A 17,988-nucleotide genomic window follows, 5' to 3' on the forward strand; every position below is an offset into this window, starting at 1 on the left:
CAACCTCAAGGAGAGACAAACTGACAGCATCAACCTCAAGGAGAGACAAAAGGGCAGGTCCGTTGGTCACATAAGGCGCTGTTTCGTAAACACCTTAGTGTCAAGTATCCAAATATTCACTTTAATTCATTGTCGAGTTATTATATATTGCACAGAGTTAGTCCTCAACATTTTCTTTGGTGACAAATAGCAAGTGTTTAATTAATTTTGAATTGTTTTAAAATATCGTAAAGATCCAGAAAAGAAAGTTAATCTCTCCACTATCTGTAGCACAATACTAGTGAGAAAATATTGTGTTTCTTGTTTTTGTCATATTAGAATATTATTAGCAGTGTTTTAAAAACTTTTTGAAGTTGTGTAAAAGTTGCATACCACTCTGTAAAATATCGTCAAATTAGGGGGGCAACAATTAATGGACTAATCTTGACAAGTCAACTATGGATATATTATTCTACAATTGTAATTCTTTTCTAGACTATGGAGACTCTTAAACACATCCAAAAATACATTTTCATAACAAAGACAGTAGCATTATTAAATCTAAAATAATAGTGAATTATTGGTTTTCATCAATTATAAACTTAATTTGCTATTATTTTCTCTAGAATCTTGAAACTTTCAATCAATCACTATATTTCAACCTTTTATTGGGTTTAAAATGTACCGTAATGTATGTAAAAAACTAGTTAAATACTAAGATAATCGTTGCAGCCCTATACCAAATTATTTTAGAAAAATACAATGCTACTGAATTGTTTGTTTAATTTCTTCTTTACTTCTGGTTCAGACTTTGGCTCAGGTCACTCAATATGCCCCTGAATTAATAAGTAAAACTGATGGCACATACGCTTCTCTTTTGAAAACCCTGTTCAGTTTTTTGTTGTGATAATAAACAAATGTGTCACTGGTATGTTCCGTTGCCCGTGTGCCTGTTCCAATGTGCCATCATATCACACGCTCCGGAAGTTACCACCTCGCCCGCTCATTTCCAGATCTCTTGTACTTTTTTGGCTGTATTGCGTAATGCCAACTGTCCTAGTGCGTCACTGGGAGCACCCTTCCTACACATGCACACGCAGGAGATTGAATGGGGAGAATACACATGTCAAACTGCTGCTGCTGATTATATACTGTCTCAAATGCACTTTCTAACTAACTCTGATTTAGTTATTGCTGCCATTTTGAGGACTTTGCTGGAGAACGTAAAAAGATTTAGCTTTATAATTGTTAGTCGAAACATGGAAACAGTCTAACTTACTCTAACTGTCTAACTGTTCAATTAATTGAATTTTAATCGAGTTTGAGATTCACTATTTTCTAATAATCAATGATCAGCATGGGTCTTTTTAATTGGGAGGTCCACAATCTTTTGTGAATAAAAGCATGCGGTTTAGAGCAGACTTTGGAGGAATACATTTGCTATTTCTGGGGGTAAAATTGCAGTGATTGAAAGTCTATATTGTTTAAGTTCGGGAAATTAATATTGGAAGACATTGCAATTTGTTTTGAATAACACTAAATACATTTGAATTGAAAAAAAATAAGAAATCTTGATACATTTGACCTTGTCCTAGTCATTACTAAATACAATACCAAAAGAGAAATAATCAAATGTTAGCTCTTGAAGACTTACCTGTGCCTCAGTGTTTCACATTTAACAAAAGTACCTGAGAGAGTCCTAATTTGTTTAATTTACTTTATAGTGGTAATGAGGGGTCTTCCCATGAGTCAGAATCCTCCAGCTGTAAAAATGTCCCAGTTGATTTGATTAGACTTTCTCTGCCCCTCATCTGTATAAATATGTCTGTTTTACCTCTGTGTTTGTAGCAGCAGACTCGTGAAGCTCGGTGGACTTCCCCAGCAGGAGGCACCAGTATCAAGCACTGAGAGGATGAAGAGATCAGAGCCATGGAACTGTGGGGGTCACTCCTTGGGACCACCGCGTCTCCAAAGTCTGCGTGTGTGTGTGGGTGAGTGCTAGTTCCACACTGGACAAGAAAGATTAGCAGACTTGTACAAGCATCTTCTAAATTGTGGTGTTTCTGAGTAGGAAAAATAATAATTAAAAAAAGAGAGATAAATCACATAAATTGTCCTGCTTTTGTCCTGCTTTTATGTGACGGAGCAATATTGTTTTATTTTTTATTTACTTCAGTGAAACAATAAGATTTCTTTTGAATAGTATCATATTGCAAGTTGTTTGTGGATATGGAAGATAAATAATGAAATTGGGGTTCAGGTTTTTAGCCCGGCCCTTGAAAAATCTGGCCCAGTGTAAAATATAATTGTGTTTTTTGTAATATCATAAAATTGAAAAAGTAACAAAAGGGTTGTGTAAAGATTTAAAGACATGAGATGACATTTTACTCCAACAGTTATTTTAAATACAATTATTTGAAAATACAGCTATCCTAAGTCACTCTAGTCTTAGGGAGAAATCAGTGGAAACCAGTGTCTTATGTATATGGTACAATTACTATGGTACTATTATGGTACTTTTAAACGATGATGTATAAGATACTTGTGCAATATCTTCTTTTTTTTCTGTGTGAAATAAAATACTAAGGCACATTTTAAAGGTATTCAACCCTAATATGAAAGTAGATTTCCAGACATTATATTTACATTATATTTCCAGGCATTGTATTTAAGGTAAGGTTAAATAAGGTCAATTTGATAGAATTGTTGCCCAACTTCAAAATAATCATGTATTAAAAAAAAATATTTTCATGCAAAAAAAAACAAACTATTAATTAATACAATTTCCATCAGATTTTCTATTGTTACTAATGAATTACATTTTCAGTTCAACATTATCCTTGTGATGTGTATCCATTTATTGTGTTATGTAATGTGATATGATTCTGCATTCCTAAAACAACTGCTAAGGTTTTCAGAAATGGAGAAGAGTGTGGAGATCTCTTTGTTTCCCTGTTCTGCTGTAAGAGGAAGACGGAGCGCAGAGGGGAAATCAATCAACATCTTCTCTTTCTCTCTGTGTGTTATAGGAAAAAGGATGTTTCTGTCTGTATGTTTTGCTTCCTTATTTATGAAAAATACACTTATTATTACACATACTGATAATAAATATGAATGTTTCCTCAGTACGTGCTGCTTTTATGTCAAGCTTCGAATCTCTTGAATGATGGGTGCTTTGACATGTGCTATGTGTCCTGTTGGATCATCTAAACTGTTGTTTTGAAGATACACATTTCCATATTGTTTATATTGTCTATAGTAAAAATATATATAAATAAGCTGCAAAACAGTGTATGCAAATAAATAGAACTGAAACTTGCCGTGTAATCCTCCACACATAAGGATATTTTCCTGCACTTTTGTGGTCATACAATCCATTCACCCTTTGTGCAATTCATGGACCTGAACAGTTACATTTAAAGGCACATTTCAGCACTTTTCTGATAGAGTACAAAAATATCATTATATTACATTTAGAGGGAGGCACTGAGCAATATATAATTTATTTATTTATTTTTAAATACATAGAAAATAATAATACTAATAGAAATTATGAAAAATACACATCACAATATTACATAAATATAAATGTATGTAATACATTACATAAAACATAAATAAAACGATGGCACAGCAAGTTTAACAGGTCCCCGTCAGTGAGCATTGTGTCATCCATTTGATTAATGTATTCAAATGCATATAATATGAAAGCTGTTTGAAGATGTGCTAAATTATTGTTCAAAATGCTACAGAAAGAACTGATACAATAAAAATGAAAACAGTTATATTGTACACTTTCAGATAAGGGTGAAAGTTGATATTTTTACACTTTTGTGACTAAATTTTACAAACATTTAACATTTGTCTGTTAATTAAACCTCAACTAATACTTTTTAAAGACACATCTTCACACATTTGTTTTGGACTGACATAATATTGTCTGACTATAGTATTGTTATCGGGATACTCCAAAAAACAAAATACTTCTCAGTGACCCTTGGCAGCACTGGCCTCAGCTGACACAGACTACAGTTGGAGACACCTGTTGTGCCCACGGTTTTAATGCCCACAGCAGAAATCCCCCTCCTGCGCCTCGGCCCGCCTGCTGGACCTGTCCTTCCTCCTACATGTAGATGAGGCCAACTCCTATCTCTCTGCCTCCTTTGTCTTTCTAGGCCACCCGTCCACTTGAAACAGCCCCTCGTTGCAGGTGGACACATTTCACTGGCACGCTGCTTTCTTCAGTGGCTAATGCTTACACACAGAGACAGGGCTTTACAATGGGGCAGCTGCCTACAAGATGAAGGCGTGTCTCTATTACGAGAGAAACTGGCAGGAATCATCAAAGAGTGTGGTGTTAACACGGAAAGTGATGTCCGTGAGAAGAAAAAATGCACTCTGCCAGATTTTGGTCAAATAATTAGTTTTTGTCAATGCTGTGTGGACTCTCCAATTCATGCTTACATGGGACAGTATTATGTATGTAAATGTCTATTTCCTTCACACGTTTTTGTCTAGTGAACAATAAAATATGTTGTGAAACTATATATAGCTTTAAACATTTTGGTTGGTGTTTTCGCTGTGTTAATAAACTCCACTTCCAACACACCCTCTTTTTCCCTTGTCCTCACATTTAGGAGCTATGAACTCAATGAACCGAAGAATTTCTTTTCCCCCAAATCACTTCCGCTTGCCTCCCGTTAAAACTTCTTCCATTGCACAAGTTCCGACCACCGCCTTCAGGTTCTTGGATATTGATATGTCGGTTCTTTGGAACCCCCGGAGGCAGTTAGCACTTCCCAGATTTTCCAGAACCTCTGCATTCCACATGTCCAAAGTGGTTTTGTACTGTAGCTATTAGCCGTAAAGAATGTTGATATGCCCTTTAAAAGTGGCATCTTTTCTCACCTTTGCTGACCCTGTGTTTTATATGTGCCTGTTTGTTTAATAATCAACTTCCTTATTCCCTTCTTCTTTTATTTGAATATTTGCATAATGTTGTTGAACACTTAATTCTAAAATTGTACTAATTCTATGTTTAATTTTGTAAACAGGTTGCAGTTGAAGTACTACAATCCTACTTATCAACATTGAAGTCAAAGATGCTGCTCCACAGGTGACAACTCTCTCTATAAACCTTTTTTTTTTTAAATTCATAACATTTTAAGTAAATTACATTAATTACATTCAGATGTATTCAAATGAGCATTTCTTCATTGTAAATATTATTTTTAACTTTAACTTTCCTTGTAAATGTTCTTGCGTCATAGTGGCTAATGTCACCCTCTTATATGAATGAATGAAATAATTAATGAGTGTGAATATGCCTGTGTTTTAGTCCAGGTGTTGCATGTGACACTGTCTTCATCCTCAAGAATGTAGCACTCTCTCCAGCTTTGCATACAGGCACAGGTCAAGTACAGTCAAATTACTCCACATAATAGAATCAAATTCACAGTCCACTTTTGAAATTACATATTTGTTTTTGCCATGAACTATATACTGTACTAGCAATCCATTCAAAACGTATTGTTTCAGGTAGCTATGCAAATTACGGTACTCAAGACTCTTGATAAGCTAATTTAAGCTAGCTAATTTAAGCTAGCTTAAATAAAGCTAAAACTTTATTTGTATAATATGCATATAATGTAATTTTGGCTGAGTTGATTAAACCATTTTCAATTATAATTTGCTGATAATTTAAAAAAATAGATACGCTCTAATATTTTGGGTGAACTCCAAAGGGTTTACAAGGCAAGTTTCAATACAATGAATGGATTTCACATATGGTACATTACTATATATATATTATCTCGATGTGGCTGCCAGAATTGTTGTTATAGATAACATCATAGTTTTATGATAACACACACACACACACACACACACACACACACATTTGTAAGATAAAACATAATAGACATATCTTCTCAGATTTATAATTATCCATCAGACTTTTTGTCCAAATTTTGTTCTATCTAGTTCCTGAATACTTAGCCACAAAATAGCAAAGGTTGGGTTGCATTCTTTTCTCTGGTCAGTGGTCAACAAAGCTGCAGACATCTGGTTGGATTGGCACCAGAAGCAACTATTGTGTTGAGACCACAAATAAAAGTGGACCGCTTACATCATCTGTGCTGCTGTTGCTGATACAGTGACTCTTCCCACTGAAACTCAGAAATGCAATGCAGAACAGGAAGTTGAGCAGCTGTGATGGAGGAAAGCATTTGGCCATTATCATTCTGTGGACCAGACTTTCTTTGTCCTTCGTGAACTTACTACCACATTTCTCGCACAAGAGGAGCATCGCTTTAGCAGTGCACAGGACAAGTCACTGCACGCTGCTGTGTCTGTGCAGGGCTGTGTGTTATTTTCTTGAGCTTTATTGCAGTCTTTCGTTTTATTATTTCATAACTGTTGGATGTGGGCAGCGTTCCTCTGTGTACATGTGAAATATGTGTTCCTCTGATTGGACAGCATCTGGAGGCAGGTTGTTTTCATCAGCCACACACGGAAACATTTTCTTCTTGCCAGGGCTTTACCATCATTTGGATGTTCTCAGGGTTCCCCGTTTTGCCTGAAGAGATTCTCCACTATTCTGTGTTTCTCGTTTGGACTTAGCCAACACCTTTGTAGATTTGTATTCCTTTGTGTCGTTTGTTGTAATTAAAGACTAAAAGAGTATTTTCCAGATTGGAAATGTTACCGGGACCTGATTAGTTAAATGTAATGTGTCTTTCTAGACAGATCTGATAGACCGACAAACTCTGCCATGTACATTTTGAAGTTGCCAGTTTTTGCCAGTTTTTGTGCAACAAAGCAACAAAGCCTCCTTTTTTAATTTTCCATTCATCCATAAAAGCTATTTCAAGAATTATGAAGTCATGCCTTCCTTTATGGCCCAGACGCTGGTGTCCTGTACATTAAGTTTTTCCAACTCCCTGAGCCAACCTCTGGGGGCTAGAGGCTTTCTCGGGTGATGCTACATAGATCAAGCCTGGCATTTCCTGTAATTTGATAGATCCACTTCCTCACTTGTCTTTTATCATCTGGCACGGAAGGGGTTAACAGGCTGTGAATTCATGATTGCCAACTCCCAGGATCGTATCTCCTGTAACTCAAATCAGGGCCATCTGCGCTGGGCGTGTGCTGCCTTCCCCCTGGCCTACTGCACTCAAAGGTTCTCTGTGCTGTGGTTTGCCTGGCGTGGTCACGTGACTTCTCTGAAAATGCCCCCTCCTTTCTCCTCCCTCTTTATTTCCAGTAAACTGTTTGAAAGAAGGGGGGTGACTCAGAGTAAAACCAGCTTCCCTTTAACCGCAGGTTGTTAAAGAATTTGTCAACGTGGACTCAGGGGTGCGTTGTGAGTGTGTGTGTCCACACTAAATGGGATGTGTTAGTGTCAATGTCTTTTTTCCCTTGTCTTGAAAGAGAGCCGTAGCTCAGGTTGTGTCCTAATCGCTCCACTTCCTGTGCATGTGAGGAGGGCGGGGACTTTCAGGAGTTAATGAGATGAACTTTAACCGTCTTCGAGTCAGGGGCACACTGCCTCTCCATAGATGTGTGTCCTCTGTGTGAAAGAGTTTCATTGAGAAAAAAAGAGAAGGCAGTGAGCGAGAGGTGGGGAGAGAGAGAGAGAAGTGCGTGGGTGCTGACTCGTGTGTAGGCTATGCATAGATTTTTCCTTGTCTGACACTTGAATTTTCCACATGTAGCAGAGTGCCTTGTTGTTCCTGCACATGTTTTGTCTGTTTGAACTTTGTACCCCTCACATTATCTACATTTTTGGAAAAGAATATTTCTGCAATAAAGTAAAAATATTAAGTTTAATTATAAACTATGTACTACAAAGCTATGTTTTTTACCATCATTTTGTCTTGTTTTGACTTGCAGTACAGTTATTACAGTATGATGTATGTTTACTCTATGTAAACTATGTAAATTAAAAAAAAATGTACATTTAACATTTTCCACACTTTTCTACTCAAAACAATAAATATAATTACCAAAGGTATGACTCTCTACCATGAAGTAGTTTTCTTTGAACTATTATTCTGGTGATCATATGAGCATTTCCGTTACGTGTGTGATCAAATAGGGACACTGTTCCCACTGAAGTAATTTCATGTGGTTGAAGTGTAGACTGCTGAGTAAACCAGTTGTGCCATGCAGCCAAACCATATCCATCAACTCATCAACTTTAATGACGCTGCACACTTGACAAGATCTTCCCAAATGTAATTGCTGTAAGCCCAGCCCCACCGGCCGGTAGTGTGTGTGTGTGGGGGGGGGGGGTTAGCTTGGCAAAATGCCCGGTATAGATGGTGATTTTCCATAAGCTGCCAACAACAGAGTCTGGATGTCTGAACCCTAGTCATCTTCTCTGATCCAGAAAGTCACAAAAAGGCAGAGTATGTAGTTCAAGGGCAGTAAATCACATTGTCATAAGTTCACTCACACAGCATGTACAGCCTCCCCTCACCTTTTCTGGGACCCTTTGTTCAGGCGGCGCTGATGTGAGCGGGCTCAGAATGTTCTACCAGCATGTCACACATCTGCCTCAGACTTGCATGGTTTTGTGGCATTGGCTTAGTCAGGTGTCCCGTCCCAGACAGTACTCAGTGGTTCAGCTGTAAACTAACCGTACACATTCCTTCCCCTGCTCTGTCCTACCAGCTGAGCACATGCACCCGCTCACATCTGTGCTCGAGCATGTTCCTGAAGACCAATTAAAACTCACAGACGCACTTAATGAGAACCGCCTCACCATTGGTTAACAGTAGAGAGACAAATTCAAATTGCTAACCAATGAGATTTTTGGTCCATTTGCTCCCCCCACCATGACCTTATTAGGACAGCTTCTATGTATCTCAGATTTCCTGGCCGGTGGGTAGCGCCGTGAAGAATGTCTTGAGCACTGTACTGGTTCTGTTGACCATATTAGGTCAGAGCGTGGATCACCCCTCCCATCTGCACCGCAAATGCTCAGGCCAAAAGGCCCTACTTTGCATCCAGAATAACATTTTATTGATGTACATATCTCTTTCCAGTCCACATTTTGCAACATTTGTTGTTGCAAAATACCTTTTCGCTTATAAATTTGGTATTGTCACAGTTGACTGAAAATGTATGCGTTATATGTGGGGAGAAAAACATATAAAGAAAAAAATTCTAAAAGATTCTTTGGTAGAGTTAAATGAAGAAGCCCAAAACTGCAATTTAGAACACAGAAAAAACAAGTCTTATCTTCAGTGTTCAGTGATAATATTAAATAAAATTATGTAATTATTAATAAATGGGATTGTAGCTTCTGACTAAAGTAAACTTTAAACTTTAAAAAATCATATCTTTGGTATATGAATAATGTATTTGCTGACTAAACTGTAAATACCCCAAATCATACTAAAATATAGTCTTGAATAAAATGTTTCATTTTCAAATAAGTAGTTTATATTTTGCAGTTCACCCTTTGAAAAACAATTATTTTTTATTGTCCAATAAGCATTAAAAAAGAAAATTCAAACAGCCTCAAAACTATGTTGGGCCTAATTCTCTAAATGATTTGCTAACTGAAACTATTTAATTGTTAAGATTAACTAAATATCTTAATAAAACTAATAATTTCATAAATTGAGCATCAACATGTTTGTTCATGTTGAATTTTAAACTAATCAATGTGTCTTCTAAAATTAAAGAAAATGTGTTACCCAATGTATTCTAAGAATCTGTTTTAAAACCCGTCCAGTGTTAAAGTGGGGAAAAAGTGTGTCATTTCTGTGTAAAGGGTTTTTCTGTCAGGAGAGATGGGGTCAGACCAGTTGAAAAAGAAACAATTTATGAGTCAGGAATAATCTAAGGAATAATCTAATTTGTGTCCGCTTCTCAGCATTTCCACAATGACAAGAAAATGATACGATATATAACACCAAAGAATGTTCAGAACAGTGGCCTCACAAAAATATACTTCTATAATTAAATTGAGAACAGCATTGGTGATAAATTACAATTCAGATTGTTTAAAAGATGGTTTACAATTGTAAAAGTAATTACAGATTAAAAGATATTTTATATTTATTTAGAGGAAGAAAAACCCCAAATGTAATATACTTTGCACATCACATTTAGCTTGGATAAATGCATGCGGATACTGCCAAATTTGTATTAAGAAACGCTTTATCATTTTTATTTCAATAATATTAGTATTTGCTCTGGACTGTAGTCATAAATTGTGTTTTTGCACATTTTAACCACATTAAATGCATAACAATGTTTTGAACTGTTCCCTTCCTTTTCCACAAAATTAGTCAAATGCTTTTTTAACACTTAGAAATTATTTATAAGAACAGTAATAATTCATATACATTTATTTTAAGGTAGTAATGTACTGTTCAGTGTCCATGGAGAAGGTACACTTCCAATTTATTATTTAAATTCTTAACATTTGTGTAAATTGTGAAATATATATGTCAAGGCACTCACTGAAAAACCTGTTGCATCAACCCTTTAACATTTTATTTCAAAATCAGAGAAGTAACAAGTTACAAAATTCATATTTTTCGTTTGAGAATGGAATAATCTTAGTTTCTGGTCATGACTGAACATAATTAACACAGTATTTAATAGTGTAAATAACTTAAAATGTTGAGTCTGAGATGACTAAGGCCTGATTCAAGATCCGGTCCTGAAATTTGCTTGAGAATTTAAATGAAGTCAAAACAAGTCTAGATTTGTTTTTACAATTACTTCCTGTTTTTGCCCTATAATTTGGCACCCTCATAATGCTGCTTTATGGAAGGTTGTTTAGGGAAAAGGTTGGCAAACAAAAATAATTTTGAGGAGCGCAAAGGATTTTTCCTTGTCCCATTTAACATCTTATTTGTTGATTAAACATTTAATTTGTTCATAGTGGGAAAGCTATAAATATATATATTTAAAAATACATTTTACTTTAACAATAAACAATAGTTCCAGTCTGATTAATCACTGCTGTTTTAACTGGATGAAAGTAATTAAACATGATTTAATAATTATGACTAAAAGGAGGGCTCCTTTCTCCGTTTTCTCTGTCTTTTGTAGAAATGACTCAAGCATGAATACATAAAGAAACTTTGAGGATTTGAAGTTTTCAACTTACACAGAAAATAAATGTGGCTAAATCTTACTTTAAATAGAGCATACTTAAATAGACAGAGTTAAATTAAATAATACAGCGTCATGCACACACATTAGGCTGCAAACATATTTGCCCCCAAAACAGTAGGAAATGCAGAATCTCTTTATATTAATATTTAATTTAGTACAATTGTTAATCATATATTTGTCCATTTGATTTGCCCCTTATTCTGTGTACAATATTTCAACATGCTAACTGTACTCTTTTGTATTCATTCATATGCACGCCTTTTCTAGTTTTCAAGTTTTGATTTGGAAAATGAATAGCAAAATTAGGCATCAAAACGACAAGTCTGTGAGTTGATTAAAAATATGTATATATTTATGATAATATTATTATTATTATTCTATATTGTACTTTTTATTTTAAATGCCCTAATAGCTGTATAATCTGTTCCTTTTGTAGAAGAGAAACATCTTTGTCAGGGTCAATTATATTTGTGTTTGAAAGCATACATTTCTTTTCATTAACAGTGTGGTTGTTAGTTGAAATGATGTAGGTCTATCTCGTGTTAAACATTCCATTGAGCCGGGCAGTTTTAGAAATGACTGGTGTCCTGCACATGCATCCCTGCACTCTACTGTTCCCAGATGGGATTAGGGAGGCCATTTTGTGCTGCCAAAGAAGGAGGGGAGTCAACCATTTTGTGTTTGCAGCAGTTACAGTGCACCTATACACTGTCAAAGTTTGTACAGGACCTTGTCTCAAGCCGGCAACAGGCAAGTGAAGTAGTTATTATGAGGCTCCAAAATAATACACAAAAAATTATTAAATGTTTTCTTCCAGGAAGTTGTGGCAAAGTATCAGAAGTAGTTTTTAAAGCATGTTTGTTCTTTGTGAGAAAAGAGGCTGTATATGGGGGTGAACTTTAGTATAACTGAGATTGTCCGCGGTGGTGAAAAAAGGAGCAATGAGGGCAAAAGAGAAGGGGCCCCACCAGACATGCACAGGAGCAGATTACGCTCAGAGGTCCCATGGGCCCCCTGCAAGGTGTGTTCTTCTCTGTCTCACCAAAAGAAACCCGGCTTTTCAACAAGTCCGCCTGCACGCTTCTCATTGGTTTAGCGTCCTGTTTTAATTGATGCAGGAAGCACAAACCAAGGGCACAGTTTAAATAATGCATTGGGAGTCACATGATTCCACCAGAGGGAATATAAAAGGGGTTTATGAAACTTGTGTAGCTGCTGTTTTGTACCTGTGCTTCAGGTGTGTTCGGTCTCTGAGGGAAAGCGCTTTTATCCAGATCTGCTCTGATTGTACACTGTTGAATGGCTGTGGGGCTGCAGGTCACAAGAGGATGATAGTGATGTCATGGAAGTACATGTTTCAGCCTCTCGGGACATGTGAATCTAGCTGAGGACAAGTAAAATGTAGACCGTCCATCTAAAATAATTACTAGTTTTTAGAATTTGGTTCCTTTCATTAGCTTATTCTGAATCTTAGAGGCCAGCGTAGGAGAATAGAGAAGTGCTCTTTAGCCGTTATCATCAGTAAACCCAAAGTGGCTGAGTCAAGCCTGTGTCACCTCCGATTCTGAACCTGACGGCATCAGCCCCAGGCTCCTTAAGTCCTGCGCAGATGAACTGTGTGGAGTTGTGGAGCATGTCTTCAACATGAGCCTGAAGCTGAGGGTGGTACCACAGGTCTGGAAGACCTCCTGTCTGGTACCTGTGCCTAAGACACCGCGCCCCAAAGACTTCAACAGCTTCAGGCCAGTGGCTCTGGTCCTGGACCACCTCCGCTCCACCGTGAGCTCAGCCATGGACCCGCTGCAGTTTGCATATCGGCCTGGCATCGGAGTGGAGGACGCCGTCATCTCCCTGCTGCACTGCTCTCTCTCTCACCTGGAAAAGCCTGGCAGCTCTGTGAGGATTCTGTTCTTCGATCTTTCCAGCACCTTCAACACCATCCAGCCGCTGCTCCTGAGGGACAAGCTGGAGGCGGCTGGTGTGGAGTATGACCTGGCAGAGTGGATCCTGGACTACCTCACAGACCGACCCCAGTTTGTGAGAGCACGGGACTGTGTGTCTGACACTCGGACCTGCAGTGTGGGGGCGCCCCAGGGCACTGTCCTCGCGCCCTTTCTCTTCACCCTTTACACTGCAGACTTCAGACATGACACAGACAGCTGTGTCCTGCAGAAGTTCTCTGATGACTCTGCCATCATCGGACTCATCACGGACGACGATGACGCGGAGTACAGAGGACTGGCGCAGGACTTTGTGGACTGGTGTCAGCGGAACCACCTCCTCATCAACGCGGGGAAGACCAAGGAGATGGTGGTGGATTTCCGCAGACGCCACCCCACTGCCCCCTCACCAGTAAACATCCAGGGACGGGACATTGAGAGAGCGGACTCATACAAGTACCTGGTGTTCATCTGAACCACAAACTGGACTGGACTCATAACACAGACGCACTGTACAGGAAGAGACAGAGTCGGCTCTACCTCCTGAGGAGACTCAGGTCTTTTGGAGTGACAGGGCCACCCCTGAAGACCTTCTACGACTCTATGGTGGCATCGGCCCTCCTGTACGGTGTGGCCTGCTGGAGCAGCAGCATCACAGAGAGGGAGAGGAAGAGGCTGGACAGAGTCATCAAGAAGTCCAGCTCCGTCCTGGGCTGTGCTCTGGACTCGGTGCAGGAGGTGGGGGACAGGAGGGTCCTGGCTAGATTCACATCTATGCTGGACCATGATTGTCACCCCCTGCAGGACACTCTGTCCGCTCTGGAGAGCAGCTTCAGTGAGAGACTGATCCACCCTCGATGTGTGAAGGAGAGGTTTCGCAGATCTTTCCTTCCTGCTGCTGTCAGACTTTATAACAAACACTGTTAGTCCTGAACACTCGCAATACTGACCTAACCATGTGCAATTCTGTCATATGTGCAATTACTGTTGTGATTCATGTGCAATCTATGTGCTGTCGTGACACATATTCATGTGCAATTACTGTCGTGATCACATGCAATGGTATTTATGTATTTATTTATTTGTCTATGGGAGTTTTTTATTTGTTTATAGGAGATCTTCTACTGAAAGTGTTTTTCAGACTTCCTATAAGTGATCTGTTCTTCTGTATCTACCTCTGTATCTACCTGCGTTGCATCAATGAAATTTCCCCATGTGGGACAATAAAGGAATATCTTATTCCAAGCGTACAATACTGACGATGTTCTTACAATCATTGTCTCAGGATAATCTACTTCCATTACTCATGAGAAATGCATTTTAGCAATACTACTACCACTACCACTACCACTACTACTACTACTACTACTACTACTACTACTACTACTACTACTACTACTACTACTACTACTACTACTACTACTACTTCCACAATTGGTTTCTGTGAAGTGACCTTAATCTGTAACAGCAGCATTTAAATTTTGAAAGACAACAGTATGACCTAGTTGATGTGTTACATAAACTTTCAAAGAATTAGCCTTTGTTAATGCTCTCCGCCCTGTCACTTGGAATTACACTTACTGTATGGGTAACTATGGAATTACTAATATTGATACACAGTTGTATACAGTTCTTTGTGTGTATGAGGTGAACCATGAAAACACATTTGCTGCTTGATTATTTGTTTTTAGAAGCAGGTTACACAATTAAAAACCTTGTCAGTCTTGCTGGAATAGTTTTTAGTGACGCTTGTGACATAACGTGCGAGTATAAAAAGTGTGAAAAGCTTTAGTTTTCTCAGAATGGGGAAATTGAAGTTATGAAATGGCAAGTCCAAGACCAACAGAGGTATAATAAAGAGAGAGCATAGAAAAGATTCAAGGTAAATAAGGATTCAACAAAAGGTATAATAAAGTAGAAAAAGACTGCAAAAGGATGTACAATCGTGTGTGTGTGGGTGTGTGTGTGCGTGAACTTGTTAAGTTATGTGAGGGGAGAAATAGTTGCATGATCCGTTTAGGAGGGCATTGGTCTGGACTTGAGTTTCCCGGTGATTAAGCAGGAACCAGACCGGACAAGAGCCAGCAGCCGGACCCCCTCTGAAACAGTGACACATCTTCTTTGATTCCATTTATTAAAAAAAAAAATCCCCCAGTCAAACCTTTTCCCACAAAAAGCCTGTTCTGACAAAAGCGAGTGAGATTTGCTGACATAGCCGAACTTTGTTTTGGCAAATGTGTCGCAGGACCATTCATCGTTTGTAAGTGTTTAGTGTAAATGTTTTTATGATTGTGTGCTGCAATTTTCACTATTCACATCTTTTCCACCCTTGAAAAAGATGTTTCAATAGCAATCTTTTTTTTTACCTGGTTAAATAAAGGTCAATAAATAAATAAAAACATTATTATAACAGCATTGGTCAAAATTACTTGAATTCATCTTATTAATTACTACACCTCGATTATTAGGTAATAATCCTAAATATTATCGTTTCATGAGATTTCTGACTGGTAAGAAGGTTGTAACTTGAAATAAGAAAATTAATCTGCCAATGGTGTTGATCCGTCTGTCTTATTCCATTGCCATATAAATTTAAGAAGGAAGCTGGTTTTGATTAACGTTTACAGTGAAATGTACGGTCTATCAGCAGGGTTTTTACAGTTACCTTTTGAAATACCTTTTAAATTTCTCTAATTGGATTAGTATGGAGAAGAAAGTGCATAGTTATTCTCTCAAATTTTGGCCTCCCTGTTATAATCTATATCAGTGATAAGCCAAAAGGTTGGAGTCAAGCCTGCGTCACCTCCTATTCCCGGCACACAATATTAATATTGTTCTTGCAATTATTGTCTCAGGATACATGACATTTCTGACTGATTTTTATGCAATTTTAACTTGAAATAAGAAAATCAATCTGTCAATGGGATAAATCTTGCTGTTGCTAATCTGATACAAATTAGGTTGAAACAAACAAATAAAACCAGGCTGAAACATCTTGAAACAAGTCTAATAAGCTAGGTATATCAGATCAAGCAGAGTCAAAACAATATGAACAATATACATAATCTAGATATTTATTGTTTGCTGTGTATGATACAGAATGACCTTAATGGATGTTTTAAACTGCCCGTCAGCACTAAATTCTGAGGTTATAGCTTGTATTTGTTGTGTAGGGTGTGTTCGTGGGAGGTTTGACCAGTCACTGAATATAATACTCCTTTTTTTCAACAGAAAGTGGTGGTCATCTCCAGCACAACCATACAGAGGCAGATGGACTGTTAAGGGGTGAGTGATTTGGACGCTTTGGACACTGTCAGGGCTTATGGTCGTTTAAGTCAAGTTTGAAGTATAGAGTCACATAACTAACATGTCCATATATAAAAAGACTATAGTTCATTATTGAGGTTGCGGACTGGATTGGATGGCAGAATTTCCCTTTTAACCGTCAAAGTGCAGCTGTTCAGACCTGGTTTATGGTTAATTCCACTGTAATGACTAGGCTTGTACACAGATCAATGTATTTTCCATCAGAACAAATGCAAATGAGGTGACATTTGTTTTCCCCAATAGAATTAAAAGTTGTGGAATTATTCAAACGCTGGCATATAGTATTTTATCAGCTGAAAAGACTTTAAGCCACACAAGAATTCTTTCAAGTGACCCCTGCCCTCCATCTGAAATTACGACATTAAATCCTAGAGCGATGTGAACGCAACCTATCAAATCTAAAATAAAGTTAAAAGATGATGATTTTTTTTTATATTGGTGAGTTTTTTGTTGTTGTTTTTTCAATGTTTTTATTGCTGGGGTTTTAAGGCTCTTCAAATAGAGGTAATAGCCCGGGAAAAGGTGATTAATGGCATGTTTTTTTCCACTGTGCGTCTATGGGCATGGACATGTTCTGGCTGTTTCACGGGGCAATTCTTTAGGCTCCAGCCAATTGTTTTTTCCTCCAAAAGAGCAAAAGACAGTGAGGGAGTTTTAATTTCTTACATGAACCGATTTTTTGAGACAGTTAAATTCTGTTTGATTGTGTTTATCCCAGAGCATAAATATCTATGAATTTGAATGGATGCTGATCATTATTTTATGAAGTACAAGTACAATGTGCTAACCGACACTTTCACAATCACTTCATCACGATCACAATCATTTTAATATAAGGTGAGAGTAACGTAGGTGCTGCAGGGAAAATGTCCCAAACAGCCCTTTGAGAGTTAACTTCCCCACATTTCTTTTGTAGATACAGAAATGTACACACACATTGTCATATTGAAACATCACCATTTTGTATGTTAACATTTAGTTTGAAGAGAGGTAAATGTGTGATTAGGCCCGAGCCCCAGCAGGGCGGAGGGCCTATTGCTCCCGCAATGCTGCCAAAGGCAGCATTGCAACTGTCTGACCAAACATGCGGGCTGCGCCCGCATGTTTGGTGCCCCGTCGCCCCTGGCAAGTACAGTGAACTAGCCCATGCCGAAGGCATGGATCATGCATACTTACAGAAATAGTCAACAATTTGTGAATGGGCGTAGCCCATTCACAAATTGTTGACAACAGCAGCGCGAAGCATTCCTCCAAAAACCCTCCTGGCATCGTCCCGTACGCGAGAATCCATGCCGCAGGCATGGGCCATGCTTGTTTCTGCTCAAATCAATGGAAGTCTATGGGGAGTGGGCGGGGCATCCCGACGAAATAGGGAGTGACGAGCGCGTAAGCGCTCGTATTGATGATTCCACCCCATGGCGGCATGGGGAAGGCTTAGAGCTTTCAAACGATGTATCATTTGTTGTTATAGTAAAAACGGCTATATTGTTTTTGCTAAAAATATTATTATTATTATTATTTTTCTTGTTCTTCTTCAGCGCTTTGATCTCTAATTTGACCCCCTGAACATGCTCAAAAACTCACCAAACTTTGCCCAAAA

The 17,988-nt window shown here is 38.1% G+C and overlaps 1 long non-coding RNA gene across 2 annotated transcripts in view; it reads left to right on the forward strand.

The window, feature by feature from the left end:
* The window catches only part of LOC140361081 (uncharacterized), a 37,723-nt gene that overhangs the window by 6,362 nt on the left and 13,373 nt on the right, over positions 1-17,988 (forward strand). Inside the window, exons 2-4 of one of the 2 annotated variants that reach the window (XR_011926949.1) lie at positions 1,828-1,970; positions 5,034-5,095; positions 16,293-16,346. This is a non-coding gene — a long non-coding RNA (uncharacterized lncRNA). Of the gene's footprint in view, positions 1-1,814; positions 1,971-5,033; positions 5,096-16,292; positions 16,347-17,988 lie in introns of those variants that run through there. The other variant, XR_011926948.1, reaches the window with a different exon arrangement.

The sequence above is a fragment of the Eucyclogobius newberryi genome, unplaced genomic scaffold (genome assembly GCF_026437365.1).
Source record: "Eucyclogobius newberryi isolate DKJ021-1_F unplaced genomic scaffold, fEucNew1.0.hap1 SCAF_15, whole genome shotgun sequence".
NCBI lineage: Eukaryota > Metazoa > Chordata > Actinopteri > Gobiiformes > Gobiidae > Eucyclogobius > Eucyclogobius newberryi.